Genomic DNA, 12,834 nt, shown 5'->3' with positions numbered 1-12,834 from the left:
TCTATGCTCTTAGATATGTTGAAGTCTGTTATATTGCAAATTTTTAGCTACTTTGTTTTTCAAAAAAGAAGGATGAAGGCCTTAAGATATTCTAAGGAGGAAGATTCTCTTGTTGGCATTGTACCAGGTTCTTTTTTCTGGGGAAGGGCTGCGGTTGAGGCAGGGTGGGGTGGGTTCAAAATATTTGCAACATGTTCTGGCTTTGAGCCCAACATTGTTGAAAAATAGAGGAGACTCAGATCACTTGGATTTTTGGCTTTATAATTGTCTTTGTTTAGACGTTCAAATTTGTTTAAATATTTTTCTCAAACAGAAACAATAAATGAATCTGAGTAAAATATTTTTCCCCCACAAAAACATTCTTTCCCAACCTAAGCTGACAAGTTTACTCTACAATCAAATTCACATTCTTATGAGTATCATGAAAGGAAGTGAAATATACCAAGGGGGGACCCCCCCCAAAAACTGGAATTATCTTTCAGAGGGCAGGCATCATAGGATCCCCCTGCTAGGCTAGTGTTCTGGGAACCCATCAGCATCACTGTACCAGTAAGCGTCATTGTGAGAGGCTGCGTTGAGGAAGAAATATCCTGAGTTGTGGCAAACAGGTGACTGGTTCTTCCACCATGACAACGCACCTGCCCATACCTCGCTAAGCGTTTAGCATTTTGACCCAAAACAGTATAACCCCCATGTTTCACCCCCCCCAGTCACCTGATCTTGCCCCAGGCAACTTGTTTTTTATTTTGTTTTCCCAGATGAAAAAAGTTCTCAAAAGGAAACATGTTGCCCATGTGAAAGAGGTGAACCAAAAAATGGCGGAAGTATTAAAAGGTATCAAAATTGATGAGTTCAAAAGCTGTGCTGCACAGTGGAAAAAACATCTTCATAGATGTAGTGCATAAAACAGAGTGCTTTGAAGGTGACTGAAGTTTAAATATGTAAGAATAAATACACATTTTTAAATAAATAAGTTCCAAGGTTTGGGGGGTCCCCCCTCGTATAGGATCCATGAGACTTAAAATACTCCAGACTTTCTAACAGTAATAGGAACCACCATCATCTACTGTTTCATGTTACTATTTGCTAGGTCCTGGTATAAGTATTTCACAGATCTTACATCACTTAATCTTCTCAATAATCCTTTAAACTAAGTACTGTTATTCCAATTTGCCAGAGACTTAGATGGCTCAAGGCACTTCTCTAGGAGAAATTGGTGTCACAGCTTGAACTCAAACCTAGATGTGTTTGACCTCAAACCTAATCTCTATCAGTGGTATCCTGGTGAAGGTCTAATCATCAGCTGGAGGGAAAGGGAGACAGTGTTACAGCGTTTGCTGGTTTCCCATGGTGTAAATATTCCTACCTTGGTTGATTTCAAGCTACCAGCTTGACTTCACTGAACACAGAAAAGAAATGCACAAAATGAGCTCCTGCTGGTGTCAGTTGCCCCTAGCACATCACACCTAACCTTCTGTCATATTGTCATCCAACACATTTTGGAGCCTGGCGCAAACTTGTGTCACCCACAGTTTGGTGGCAAGTACACAGTTCCTCTGCTCTTTGTGTCCTCATACCTGAAGTCTTCCTGTGCATTTTCTCACTTGATTTTCTCTACAGTCATTTTGAGGAGACTGCTATTATTTTCCATATTTTACAAAGTGGGGAAACACAGGCTCAGAGAGTTTCAGTGATTTGATGAAGGTCACACAGCGCACAAGTAAGCGAGGCATAGCTAGACTAAGGCTAGGCCTGAGTCTGTGAACGCTATGGATGATGAACTTTGGGAAGGAACTGTGGAGTAAACAGGGGCTGGAAAGAAGTAATGTTAGTCAAGTAAGATTAAAAAGATTGGACAAAGTTTTATCTACAGAAAGTCAAAAAATACATCTATCAGTGAACTGTCTGGGTAAGAGCAGACAGCAGAATGATTGGCTACATTTTTAAATGTATATTCTGGATAAAACAATTGTGATACAGTGGAAAGAATAAGGAAGGATTGAAGGGTCTGGATTTGAGTCCATCCTTAGTCATTGCATGGCTATGTGATCTTGGACTTGTCTCTTGACCCCTCCTGGCTTTACTACTTCATCTCCAAAATGGCTTAGAAAAGTGCCAACTAGCCAGGCATGGTGGCTCACACCTGTCATCCCAGCACTTTGGGAGGTGGAGGTGAGAGGATTGCCTGAGTCCACGGGTTCCAGACCAGCTTGGACAACATTGCGGGGCCACATTTCTACAATAAATCAAAAAAATCAGCTGGGCATGGTGGCGCAGTATCTGTAGTTCCAGCTACTTGGAAGGCTGAGGCAGAGGGATCACCTGAGCCCAGGTCGAGGCTGCGGTGGCCGTTAGTGTACCCCTGCACTCTAACCTAGGTGGCAGAGTGAGATTCTGACTCAAAAAAAAAAAAAAAAAAGATGCCAACTGTGACAATGTGTAGAAATCATGTTATGGTCCAGATGTTTATATATTAAACATATATGTGTGTATGTATATACATGTGTGTGGAAGTTTTCTCATATATTAATACACGCAAATCACAGGCACTAGTGGGTTAAGACAATGTCTAAGGAATTAATTCCTCCACATTCTCCTTTGACCAGAAGGAATGTTGAGAAAGAAAAGTATGGTTCTGTTTCTCTGTCGATGTGATAAAGTCTGAGACTTGCAAAAGAGCTTAAGTAGTACAACTTGTGTAAGAATTCTTTGGGTGCAGTTAGTATAAACAAAGGGTCCTTGGCACGAACAGAGAACTAAGCAGCTGCAAAAGATTTGCTTAGAAAACCAAAAGATTAAATACTCTTGAGAGAGGGGAGAAAAGGGAAATACCCATTAAGGTCTCTCATATCTCCTTTTTCTTTTCTACTTCTAGGACTAAATATACCTATCAATGACTAAAAAAACCAAAGAATCTTCTACTTAAGAATGAACTTGTTAGTATTTTCCCTTTATCTATCTAAATTTAAGTAAGCATATGGACCTAAGGCTAAGTCCTAGAAGTAAATAAAATAAATAAAACAGAGAACACTAATAGTAGTTTAAACCCCATGAGGATATTATGAGAGGTAACAGGAGTGATTGATGCAGAAAGAAATTACCTTTAATGAAAATAATGAAACAAATGAATCCGTTTAATATGGGACACCCTGGGGTGTAATAATACAGTGGAATACCTTTTTTGGAAGTCTTGTTATTCCTCATGCTACAGTAGCTACCCATATTCCTTGTTTCATATTTCCACATAATTCAACTGGTCACATCTTTCTAAAATAGTCCTTGTTATTGCAACATAATTTTCAGTTCAAAGCTGGAATATGTAAAATGTATAACTTCATCATGAAGTTTGTACAACTTCAAATTTTACTAGACTGTACAAGAAATACAGTTGCTATTAGGTTGAAACACATGGAATTGTCAAAATGTGACTTGACTTAAAAAACAGCAAATTTACATACAATAGACAATGTAACAAAGCATATAACTAAATATAGGCATACATCATTTTATTATGCATCACTTTGAGCTCCACAAATACCATGCTTTTTACAAGGGTTTGTGGCAACCCTGTGTTGACCAAGTCTCTCGGCGCCATTTTTTCCAACAGCATGTGCTCACTTCGTCTCTGTCACATTCTGATAATTCTCACAGTATTTCAAACGTTTTCATGTTTATTGTATCTGTTATGGTGGTCTATGATCAGTGATCTTTGACATACTATATTGTCTTGGAGCTCCATGAACCACACCCATATAAGATGGTGAACTTGATCAATAAATGTTGTGTGTGTTCTGACTGCTTCTCTACCTGGTTATTCCTGTCTCTCTTTTCTTTAGCCTCCCTATTCCCTTAGACACAAGAATATCGTAACTGGGCCAATGCATACTCCTACAATAGCCTGTAAGTGTTCAGGTTAAAGGAAGAGTCTCTCACTTTAAATCAAAGGCTAGAAATGATTTTTTTTTTTTTTTTGAGTTGAAGTACCACTCTGTTGCCCAGACTGGAGTGCAGTGGCCGCTCCTGGTCACCGCAGCCTCGACCTGCTGGGCTCCGGAGATCCTCCTGCCTCAGCCTTCCAAGTAGCTGGAACTACAGGTGTGTGCTACCATGCCCAGCTCGTTTTTGATTTATTGTAGAGATGAGGTCTTGCCAAGTTGCACAGGCAGGTCTCGAACCCGCGGGCTCAGGCAATCCACTCACCTCAGCCTCCCAAAGGCGCGCGATTACAGGCTGAACCACCAAGCCTGGCTTAGAAATGATTACAGTTAGTAAGAAAGGTGAGTCGGAAGCTGAGACAGACTGAAAGCTAGGCCTCTTGCACCTGTTAGCCAAGTCGTGACTGCAAAGGAAAAATTCCTGAAGGAAATTAAAAATGCTACTACAGTGAACACATGAATGATAAGAAAACAGCATAGCCTTATTGCTGACACGGAGAAAGTTTTACTGGTTTGGATAGAAGATCAAACCTGCCACAACATTCTCTTAAGCCAAAGGCCAAACACGGCACTCTCTCTCTTCTATGAAGGCTGAGAGAGGTACAAAAGCTGCAGAAAAGAAATTGAAAGCTAGCAGAGATCTCATGAAGTTTAAGAAAAGAAGCTGTCTCCATGACATAAAAGTACTAGATGAGGCAGTCAATGTTGATGGAGAAGGCTAAATTTCTGCAATCTCATGATAAACTGTCAATGGATGAGCATTGCTTCTTTCAGATGAGTCAAAAAAAGTAGTTTCTTTCTTTCTTTTTTTTTTTTTTGAGTTGGAGTCTGACTCTGTCGACCAGACTGGAGTGCAGTGGCCGCTCCCGGCCACCACAGCCTCCACCTGCTGGGCTCCAGCAATCCTTCCGCCTCAGCCTTTCAGGTAGCTGGAACTACAGGCGCGCGCTACCATGCCCGGCTAACTTTTTTATTTACCGTACAGATGAGATCTTGCCAAGTTGCCCAGGCGGGTCTTGAACCCGTGGCCTCAGGCAATCCACTCACCTCGGCCTCCCAAAGCGTGGGATTACAGGCTGAGCCACCAAGCCCGGCCCAGATTTTTTAAAAAACAAAGAAGTACACTTAGCAAATGGCCCAGCAACTTCAACCCTAGAAAAAGAGAAAAACTTACCTTCACACACAAATCTGTATATAAAATTTGTAGCACATTAATTCATAAACACTAACATTTGGAAAACCAGCTCAAAGTCCTTCAACTGGGTAGAGAAACTGTTACACCTGTAATATGTAACTGGCAATAAAAACAAATTTTGAGGGGATAAAGATGGGGGTCTTACTATGCTGCCCAGGTTGGTCTCAAACTCTTGGCATAAGCCACTATACCTGCCCAAGAACAGACATTCGACAGAGGTAACATGGGTGGACCTGAAATATGCTACGATATATGAAAGAAACCAGACTCAAGAGCTACTTGACATTCTGGAAGAAGGCAGCATCACAGGGCTGGAGAACAGATAGGTGAGTAGTAGCCAGGGAATAGAATGGAGTGAAGGGAATTGGTACACAAGGGTGAATGGAACCGCTTTGTGTTTTTGAGTTGGAGTCTCTCCCTGTCACCCAGGCTACAGTGCAGTTGATGCAGATTTTTCAGTTCAGCCTAGGCTTCGAGAGTGTCAGTTCAATGGATCGACCAGTCAAGCCCCAAAGAAGATCTTCCACAGAAGCTAGTAAGCCTAGCCTCAGAAATGTTGGCTCTAATAGTCTGGCAAGCCAGGCCCTCAGAGTGTTCCTAGTACGGTTGGATGGTGGGCTGCCAAGCCAAGACCTGAGAGTGCTGCTGGCTCCGGCTTTCTGCAGCTCTTCACGTCGAAGTTTTTGTTTTGCAAACACGAACAGCTAAAGTCAAAAAACCAGACCTAATTAAGAGAAAAGAACACCTCCCAGATGAGGGAAAACCCGAAAGAATAGCCAATCTAGAAAGTTGAAACCTGGTGCTTTTATAGCCCTACATCCAAGCCGATTGGCTAGCACTTGCTGTAAGCTGATTGGTCCACACTAGCTGTTCTGATTGGTCAATACTAAAGACCAATCGTCAGGAGGTAGGGGCCTACTGGTGAGCTGATTGGTTGTTTTTTGATACCAGAAGGGCGTACTTAAGCTCTAGCTTGAGTGGTTCTTAAGGAGGTTGTTTTCCAACGTGACTGTAGCAACCTGAGAGCGTTGCTGGTAGTTTTACTAGTTGTTACCAGAGGACCTGCCCTGTCTGTCTGCCTAGCCTTTCTTTAGTTATCTCCTGTCTCACGGTGGCCCTGTCATAGCTAAGTAGGTAAGGCAGCAGTAGCCTTCCAAGTGGCTAGAACTAACTACCGGCATGTGTCGCCATTCCTGGCTAATTTTTTGACTTGGTGTGGAGATAAGGTCTCAAACTCCTGGGCTCTGGCAGTCTCCTTGCCTTTGCCTCCCAAAGTGTTGGGATTACAGATGTGAACCACCGTGCCTGGCCTCGCTCTGTATCTTGATTGTAGGGATGGATACCATTTCTATGTATTTGTCAAAACTTACAGAACTACTCACCAAAAAAGTGCATTTTACTATACATAAATGTAAAAATAACATTAAGAAACATGCTATGGAAAGAAAAATTTAATCAGTTTTATTTTTAAAATCTCTCCACAAATCTTGATCCATCCTGTAAATTCTAGAATTAGAGAAACTTTGTTTTAAATCAGCAGAGAGACCAGGCTTGGTAGCTCAGCCTGTGATCCCAGCACTTTGGGAGGCCTGGGCGAGTGGGTTGCCTGAGCCGCAGGTTGGAGACCAGCCCAGGCACCTTGGAGAGACCTCGTCTCTGCAATAAAATAAATAGCCGAGCATGGTAGCCCGCGCCTATAGTTCCAGCTACTTGGAAGGCTGAGGCTGAAGGATTGCCGGAGCCCAGCGGGTCAATGCTGGGGTGGCCGTGAGTGTCACTGCACTCTAGTCTGGGCAAGGGAGTGAGACTCCAACTTAAATAAATAAATAAATAAATAAATAAATAAATAAATAAATAAATAATAAAGGTAGTTGTCAAGTATAAGTTAACTGTGATTTTCTTGCTAGTTGAAAGACGGGGGCTTTAGAACCATAGCGTGGAGGCTCTCTATATAAATACAAACTTTTACATCAGTTATTCACCAATGCCATCTACAGGTTGTAGATGGAGTCCATTGAAGCTTTTGGGCTACCCTTCACTACCCACCAGTTTGTCAGATATGGAGAAGATTGATTGTGTTTGTCTTAAATTCCTCAAGCTCCTTCTTCCCTCTATCAAAACTATGAATAAAAGGGGCACATAAGCCAGGCACAGTGGCTCACACCTGCACTTTGGGAGGCTGAGGCAGGAGGACTGCTTGAAGTCAGGAGTTTGAGAATAAACAGGGCAACATAGTGAGACCTCTGTCTCTCTTAAAAAAAAAAAAAAGAAAAGAAAAAAAGGAGGGACACTTGAGGGTTATAGCCAGGTTCTCTCTCCTCTGACAACTTTGTTACTCCAACTGTGTATTTCTGCTTAGGCTCCAAAATGTGAACTGTAATACTCCCGGGTAGCATGAGAAGAATCTCTTTAGCAGTTAGCAGGGGATTTGGCAAAATAGCACTGTTCCCAATTATATTTCTCCTTTAAGTTTGTGTGTCATCTGGAGGAGCAATAAAACAAAATGGAAACGAGGAAAAAGAAGCAAGAAAAATTAACAGCACAACACAATCTTCTGAGCCTAAGGGTGGAAAGCTGAACTTTCCTTTATCGAGTCCATTTTTTCAGCTTGACCTAAAAGAAAGGCCGACTGTATTCATGTGCCTATTAATGATTCAGACCTGACAAATTTGGATTTGTAAATAGAAGAGGCTGAATCAGACTGTTCTGTGTAAATAAGTCTTTAAAATGGCACCCTAAGTAATAGCTGCGGTGCACCAGATGTTCTGAATGAAGTGACCACTTCACGTAACAGCATCCTGAGAGTCTAAGCTGAAGAACCCTCTCCCAAGTGCCTTTTTTATTATTTTATTTCCCTTCTTGTAATAGACCATTTTTCCCCTTCTGCCAGAAAAGAACAATGAGAAAATAGCTTTCTGCTGATTTAATTTTATCTGTTATTCACTCTTTTCACTATAGTCACTGGATACTTCATGTAGGACCTTAAAGCAGGTTTTTTCCGGCCGTCTTGGTGACTCAGCCTGTAATCCCAGCACTTTGGGAGGCCAAGGCAAGTGGATTACCTGAGCTCTCAGGTTCGAGACTAGCCTGGGCTGGTAAGACCTCATCTCTACAATAAATAAAAAACCAGCTGGGCATGGTAGCTCATGCCTGTAGTTCCAGCTACCTGGAAGGCTGAAGCGGAAGGATCGCCTGAGCCCAGCAGGTCGACGCTGGGGTGGCTGTGAGTGTGGTACTGCACTCCAGCCTGGGCAGTAGAGTGGGACTCCAACTCAAAAACAAAAAACAAAACGAAAAACTAGGTCTTTTTCAACCCCAACTATCAAGTTAATGCATCCTCATGTAAGTCAATTGAACAAGAGTCTATTAAACCCTTCCCATGTCTTTGTGTTCAAAGAGATGATAGCCAGAAAGCTCAAAAAGAGAGCATGGCTAGTGGTTTGCATTACCTGACAGAGAGTACTCTTCTCTTCATCTCTGTTTATCCCTGGCCTTAAGTGGGACATAAGGAGCTGGAACTCTGGCCCACTAACCACTAACCTGGGATGTGGAGGCCTGGTTCTGTTCCTGCTGGTTCTGCGACACTTGAATGAGCGACTAAATCTTTCTGAGTCAGAGTTTTGATACACAGAGAATGTAGGGGTTAGCTGACAGGATTGCTCAGTCCCCTCCCAGTTCTAAAGGCTATGAGTCTATGAAAAAAGGGAGAAAAGGGAAGAAAGCCCAATTGGATCAAATCATCACGGAGCTCAAGGATAGACAATGCTCAAGATTCTTCCTGAATCATTAACTGACAAATGTGCTTGTTTATCAGCACACTGTTCATTCAATATACAGAATAAAAGTTAAAAAAATGGCAAGGGAGACAAACGACACTGTCAAAGGACAACTTAGAAGGTGGAGGTGTTCCTAAGGTTCTAGGGCCTGTGGCATCATGAGACTAAGCACTCTGGTTTTTGAGTCAGCCTAGTCAGGTTGAAATCTCAGCTTTACCCCTTATAGCTGTGCAAAGTCAAGTTTCTTTCTCTGAGCCTCAGTTCATAAATACTAAAGAGAACAATATTCTTTTCCTCGAAGAGTAGCTAGGAGGATTAAATGAAACAATGGATACATGCCTGGATCATGAAACATTTGATACAACAACAACTACTGCTACTGGTACTACTACTACTACTAGCCCTGGATGGTCTGATGAGAGGAGACAGCTGTGTTCGCATGAATATGGCACCCCATTTTGCATCCAGTGTCCAGGGTTTTAGTTCAAGATAACACAAGGGTAAAGAACGTGTCTACAAAGAAAAAAACAAAATTCTACAGTGCAAGTTACATCCAGTACTGCCATATGGTGACTTTGGGCATGTCACCCACTCTCTCCACTAAAATACCAGCACTTATCTCTCAATGAGTTACATGAGAGAATGCATGTGAATCATGCATTGTGAACCTAAAACTCCTCTGTGAATGTAAGGATTGTTTTAATCAAGTAAGGTCATGAACCAAAACCTATCACGGAAATCTTTCTAGAAGGGGACAGCTGTTTCTCTGACAGGCTGAAATAGTTGTATTTTTTTATGACTCGGGGTTATTTTCATGGACATCTATTACTGACAAGTCAAATGTCGCTATCTGTGGTGGTCTACCATTTTAACCCACTTCCGTGGGCTTGACCTCCTTTCATTCCCATGACCTGGAAGGTGCAGAGGCTGTTTGTCCCCATCCTGACCCGATCCTAGTTGTTCCTTCATGGCTACCGTGGCCAGGCTTCTGCTCTCAATTGTCTTTCCATGGAGGTATTATTGGAAGCAGATATAAGAATAATATCAAACACTTATCTTGGATGCTAGGTCACAGGGCGCCTTTGAGCAAAAAGGGGTATATTAAGGTATTTTAGAACACTTAATCAGCAGCAGCTGACCTTGGCTAGACTGGCACATGGAAACTGAAGCAGGGATGGATTAGAACGAAATGGACCAGTGCGTGTCATATGTGACAGGAAAGACTGTGAGACCTGTGCCTGCATTTTGGCATGAGAATGGGAAGGAGGCAAGACACTTAGTTGGAAGTAAATCTATGAACTTCATTCTGTCTATAAATATTTATTGAACACTTCCCATGAGTCAGGTAGTGTGCTAGGAGCTGGGAAGTCACTTAAGGACATCAGGAAGTAACACAGACAAAATCTTGATCCCTGTAAATTTGTGATCTGTGACTGTCAGGTAGCTGGATGTCAGTGGGAGCAAAAGCGGAAAGTCAAATAGGCATTTCCAGCTTGAGTGTCAGGGAAATAGCGGTGCACTGGACAGCAAGAGAGGGCGGGAGGGAGGCTGGGTTAGCGCGAAGGGTGACACGTCCAGTGTTCAGAACAATTAATTTGAAGAACTGATACCTAATTAATATACTTTTCTAAAATGAAATGAGCTCCCAATTAAACTCTTGGGTTTTGTGGCTGGCACCAAGTAATCTATGTAGAATTACATAGTTTCTCAAAGTCTAATTAAAGCAGCACCCACTTTGACTGGGTACCTACGTAGTCCTGGTCCCAATTTTTAGGAGGTTTTTTTCTTTAAACCTTCCATAAGAAAACTTATTAAAATGGTAGACAATGTATTTGAACGTAGTTTTACAAAAAGATACCAAAATGTATATGAAGTTGATTTTTCTTATAAAGTCCTGCTATAAAGTGGAAAGCACTACTCAGGAGGCTGAGGTGGGAGGATTGCTTGAGACCAGGATTTCGAGACCAGCCTGCAAGACACAGAAAAACCTTGTCTCTTAAGTTTAAAAAAAAAAGGTGAAAGTATAACATTAGATTGTAACTCAGTTAAGGTATTTTTTGGAGGTGGTAAAATACATCCTTTTCAGATTATCTAACTTAATTCAGGGAAGGAATATAGAGAAATGATATGTCCCTTACTTAGTCTGTGTCTCAAATATCACGTGTGTCCAGGAAACTCTTGCCAAGGGCTAGACTGTGGTTAATTTCTGGCAAAATGGTCTGCCTAGTGCCCAACATGGCAATATTTTATTTAGTTTGGTTCATCAAAGGAAATGCCATAGGTCACAGGTGTATACTAACAGGATTGACATATTATTGGGAAAATTTAGGGGCCTTGCTTTTTTCCCCCCACTGCCTCAGAATTAGTGCCAGCCCAGGGATCATTCTCCTTCCCCACAGAAATGGGGCACAGAAGTGGTAAGATTATGTTCCACTCCCTCCCGACAAAAGTCTTGAATCTTTGCAGATTCTTAAAGAATTTGTTTAAATCTTACTGCTTTGCACCATAAACTATAAACAGGCCATTTTATCTTGAAAAAATACTGAAAGTAGGTTCGACCAATCGGTATCAAAGAAACACCTATTTATAAAGTGTCTTCTACAAAAGCGCTTTTCAACCTTGGCTATGCTTTGAATCACCTGGGGAACTTTAAAATCTACTAACACCCGAGTCTCACCATAGGAATTCAGATTTACTTGATCAGAAGTGTGGTCTGGGCCTTGAGATATATACTAAAAAAAAAAAATCCCCCAGTGATTCGGATGTGCAGCTATTGTTGGGAACCACAGCTGTTTTTGAAGTCTGCTCCAGCTTCTTGGTAATAAAATCAAGCCATCAGCACAGAGAAGAGGGCTCTTTTCCACTTAACTTTGGTGGTAAGAATTGCACTCTATGCAACTCATGGAGTATGTCTGTATCAGGATGCGTGTCCTTGATGTAAAAGAAAAAGAGGATCAGCCTTGGGACTTAGCCCATTTTACATCATTTGGGATGTGAGATCGTGTTCATACCCATGCTAATTCTGGCAGTAATATATTACAGTATAAGGAAACATGAATAGTGTCTGATATAAACATTCTGCTGCTTGGGGCTCTGTCTGTATCAATGGAATTCCAAACCGAGGGAATTTTGTAGCCTTTACATTTTCTCTTTTCTTCATTTATTTGTTACTATTGTAATTTCTGATATTCATGCTTAGAAGATTTCTGATTCATTTTGGAGTTCAGACATTCTGGATGGATTGTGAAATAGGCTGCTGTCACCAGATTAATGAAGCATAACTATGTTTATGTGTGATGTGGCCTTGGGGTCATTCATATCCTAGTTCAGTAGCTACTAACTGTTGTAGCTTAAGCAAGCCTCTTACTTTCTCAGAATCTCATGCTCCTTTTTTGTTGTTGTTGTTAAATTTTACTTTATTATAGAGATGTGGGATACAAGTGAGGATTAACTAGATAAGTAGGCTGCATGCGGGTGAAGTTTGGGCTTGTAACTGGCCCTCACTCCCCTGGTAGTGGCGGGGAGCGGCCATTGCACTCCTGTCTGGGCGACAGAGTGAGACTCCAACTCAAAGAAAAAAAAAAAAAAAAGAAAAGAAAATCATACATACCTATACTTTGTAGAGGAAACATGACCCTATGCCTTTAAGGAGTTTGCAACCTATATTTGGATATAATAATAGTTATAATTTATTGAGCATTTATTATGCAATAGACACTGTAATATGTTCTTTGCAATCCTTACAACCACCTACAAAATAAGGAAAATGAAGGGAGGGAAGGATAGAGGAGGGTGGGGGCATGTGACAACACAAAGTTTACTGGTCCACTACCAGGGGAGGCTGAGGTGAGTGGATTGCCTGAGCCCGCGGGTTTGAGACCCGCCTGGGCAGCGAGACCTCATCTCTACAATAAATCAAAAAAAAAAT

This window comes from Carlito syrichta, unplaced genomic scaffold (genome assembly GCF_000164805.1).
Source record: "Carlito syrichta isolate Samal-C Ts95f unplaced genomic scaffold, Tarsius_syrichta-2.0.1 Scaffold313468, whole genome shotgun sequence".
NCBI classification, from domain to species: Eukaryota; Metazoa; Chordata; class Mammalia; order Primates; family Tarsiidae; genus Carlito; species Carlito syrichta.
The sequence above is the reverse complement of the archived record's forward strand: the minus strand, read 5'-3'. Positions refer to the sequence as shown.